Here is a 4,044-nt window from a genome sequence, read left to right on the forward strand (position 1 = left end):
AAAAGGAAAACATCTGAATACACTGGAGAAATACCATATTTACAAAACTAGTAAAGAAGATTTACATATGAATGACACAAACATTGAAACACATAACCCTGTACTTGAAATACTATACAAAATTACACAACATAACACTATACCCTCCCTCATCTCTCCCCACTCCTCACAACCAGGGCATATAAATACAGGAACAAACACATCGCATCAGCACTAGTAAAGACAACACCACACGTTGAGGAGGAAACACAAACCAGGAGAAAGTGAGTACAAAAAGTAAACAAACAACATAATAATAATACTAATGATAATAATAATAATAATAATAATAATAATAATAACAACAAAGAGAAAACAACATTAATATAGGAATTTATAAATTACAGATAACTAACGTGAGGACCAAGCTGCCAAGGAAAATATCTTATGTTTTATGGAAATGACACCCTGAGTGAAGCAAAACAGTAAGTAACAAATTATAAAAGAATTTTATCTCATTTTAATTAAAAAGAAAACTACAGCTTGTAGTTTTAAAAATGATTTGGATCAGTGAAACAGTGTAGCAGTTTCGACACAATTTCGACACAATCTTAATTGAATATCTGTAGAAAAAACACCTGAAGATGGTCGTTTGAGGCCGAAACATGTAGTGTTAGAGAGTGTATTGAAGTGTAAAATAAAAAGTGTTGCAATTTAGACGGATTATAGACAAATGGGCACTAATGTGAACAATTGCAACAGGACGCTGAAATACAGAATTCAAACAGAATATGTTCACGAGAAGAACATATGTTCATTCCCGAACATTGCTTTGCATATGAAGCGTATGCTGCTGTTCGTGAAGCATTCAGCAATGCATATGCTCAGGTAGATGTACCGAATGAGACGTAACTATTGTGACGTGTTTACACATTGTTAGGTATAGACTCGGTAAACACTTTCTCGCTCCAGCCAACGCGTGCAAGAATAGGACTTCCATTGCTAAGCAACGCATCAGTAAACACACCTCATTAACAAAAGAGGCTGTAATTTTCATTTCATATAACCTCTTGTGTTGTAACATACAATTTCTTTATTTAAACCGTCACAACACAGATATATTAAGGTCAGTGCTTAGCTTGGCTCTGCTACATGTTTCGGCTGTTAAAAGCCATCGTCAGGCAAATACATGGCCAACATATATACAACACTGAATTGCAGTACTAATAAAATGGGATATAATTATTTTAATTTTAATGAGTCGTTGTTTACATTCTCTATAGAACGGACAATACTTTGTAAGATGAGGCACCGACTAAATAATTAACATTAATATTACTATATCTGCATCACGAGCCTCCAATAATAGTTTATTATATATACACAAAATATAGAATACTCCAATTTGTCCGTGGGAACGCAACAAAATCACAAAATCCAACGACTGACTCCATGCTGTAAAGCATCAATCGAAGAATTTTATTCTTGTTTTTTACTATAACTTTTGTTTTATATAATCTAATTTATTACATTTTTACGCTAAGTATTTTAATATAATTAATATTATTGTATCCAATTTTTTTAGTACTGCAGTTCAGTGGTTGTATTTATGTTGGCCATGTAATTGCCTGATAATGGCTTTTAATAGCCGAAACATGTAGCAGAGCCAAACTAGGTACTAACCTTGATATAGTTGTGTTGTGACGGATTTAATAAAGAAGTTGTAAAAGAGGCTGTGTTTTCCGTGAGGACCGTACAAAGTGGTTATAAGGTAATGTTCGGCAGAACAGGAGTAGTCTCAAATCTGAGACAATAAAATATGGTCATAAGTCTCAAGGGACTCGGACACGAGAAAGACTGTGCTGGCAGCAACATATACAGAAGACAGACCCGTCCTCTCGTCAGAGAGGGCATCCCACGAAAACAAGACCGTAACTGACAAACAGTAATAAATATCCGGTCATGAGATCCAGCTGGAGTTCGACACCAAGACTTACAGACTGACTGACCGTCAGTCGCAATGTGACTATGACTTTGACTTTAACAGGAGTAGTAGTAGTCGAGAAGTAAAGACTTGATTTTCGACTAGCCGGCCTGCCGGGATATGAGCTTGGAATTTAACTCAGTGGAGTCTTCGAAATTGAGAGTTGCAGAATAACGGCAAGAAAGGAACTAGGCGGTGAAAAGAAGACTTCATATGTGATTTGAACTAATAGTGAGACTATTATTATATAAATCCGTTGCCAGGATACTACTAGTAAAAACTGAGAACACTAGGGTGTGTAACGGTGAACTGTATAGTGTGTTGATCAGCGAAAGAGCTGTATTGCCGGTAGTCCCGAGCTGTGTGGATGTATAAGGTGCAATATAGCCAATCATCCAGTCCGAAACCCATCTTATAAGCCACACACAAAACCCCTACACTTGGCAGTATTCACGTCATCTTGTCAAGATTTCATGTTCTTGGTTTAGGGTTGAATTTTAAATGATACATCCTGTACTTGGATGTTCAGCCGGAGAATGAGTCCTGTATCTCGGGATTCAAACGTGGACTGCTGAGTAGAACCTACCTTAAATAAATGGGGGCATTTTATATTGCGATCATCCACATAAACAAAACAGGAGTAGTGTTTCATGCCGGAATACTTTACCTAATAGATCTAAGTCACCTCTTCAGAGCACATGTCAGCATAGACATGCCATAAAACACAACTGCATCCCTTCACAATGCACGGACTTACCGTTCGAAAGGCCGCGGGACCCTTTGGTTGCAGCGCGCTTTAAAGAAATATAAACGTTGTAGAAAGCCGTCTTCTGGGATGTGGCGCCGTGGCGATACGTTCCTCCGAAACGTCGGTTAACACAATTTATACACTGCGCCACATCCCAGAAGACGGCTTTCTTCATAGTCACCGCCGTGAAAACCTCAAATCTTACGTAATATAAACGTCGATTGCATCACAGACCAGATTAAAATCGACGATTTAAACGTTAGAGTTAGGGCCATCACAACATGAATCCCGCACGACTTTATCGTCGGGCATTTGCATTAGTATGAACAGGGCGATGTTTGTCGCTGCATCATTTCCATGGAAACGAAGAGAGAAATTAATCTCAGTTTCTAACATCTACAATTTCGTGACGGTAGTATACTGAGTGTCGGGATACGAACCATCCTCCATTTTTGCTTTTATTAAAACGATAAAGATATTCGGTCAATCGATGGGGCCCAACTGATTTGGAGAATCTGGCTGAGGACGGCGACGGAGTCCAGTCTCCGAAACGTCATTTTTAATAACAACATTTGAGCGATTGATAATATACAGAAAATATATTGTCATGCGATGGAATGACAGAAAATGTTGTTTGGATTTGTAATCTAATTTATTGAACACTTAAACATACAAGTCATGACTACACTTTACAAATCGCTGTTAAACACACACACACTAGTGTCCACAGTGACGTGTTCACTGCCGTAGCTTTGTGGCGGCTTCCAACAGCTGACGTTCCCCTTCCTCTGAGTTCTTCTGAACTCTCCCCGGCCTCAGCTACAAGCTTCTAACAGCAACAGCTCACAACGACTGACCCCCAGCAGTTCTCTGACTGCAACTGCTAAGTGGTCCTTGTCATAGCACTACGGCACTAACCGCGTATAAAACGTCCGTTCCGTTATTACCGTGTTTTCTCGATGCCGAGGATACATGCTTGTTTGCGGATCCATTACTTAGCAGTGGCTGTTGTATAGTTGCTTGTTTCGCGTTCGTTGCCTAGTAACGGGTCTACATGCCTTAATATTAATCTAAGTTTTGTTAAAAAGAATCAGAATGCGGCAACAATGAACGTCAGTGTTTAGTGATAATAGTAGTAGTAGTAGTGGTAGAAGTAGTAACATGCTTTGAGGAGAATATTTTGACCGAAGAAAGATGAAGTGACAGGAGGTTGGAGAAAACTGCATAATGAGGAGCTTCATAACGTGTACTCTTCGCCAAGTATAAGTAGAATGATCAAATCAACGAGGATGAAATGGACAGAGCATGTAGCACGAATGAGAATAAGATGAAT

General features: G+C 38.7%; 1 long non-coding RNA gene across 1 annotated transcript in view; it reads left to right on the plus strand.

The window, feature by feature from the left end:
- Positions 1-223: 223 nt before the first annotated feature.
- LOC117283119 overlaps positions 224-4,044 on the plus strand; it is a 72,673-nt gene continuing 68,852 nt past the window's right edge. The window contains exons 1-2 of the long non-coding RNA XR_004514133.1: positions 224-263; positions 387-464. This is a non-coding gene — a long non-coding RNA (uncharacterized LOC117283119). The remainder of the gene's footprint in view (positions 264-386; positions 465-4,044) is intronic.

The sequence above is a fragment of the Cryptotermes secundus genome, unplaced genomic scaffold (genome assembly GCF_002891405.2).
Source record: "Cryptotermes secundus unplaced genomic scaffold, Csec_1.0 scaffold313, whole genome shotgun sequence".
In the NCBI taxonomy this organism is placed as follows: Eukaryota; Metazoa; Arthropoda; class Insecta; order Blattodea; family Kalotermitidae; genus Cryptotermes; species Cryptotermes secundus.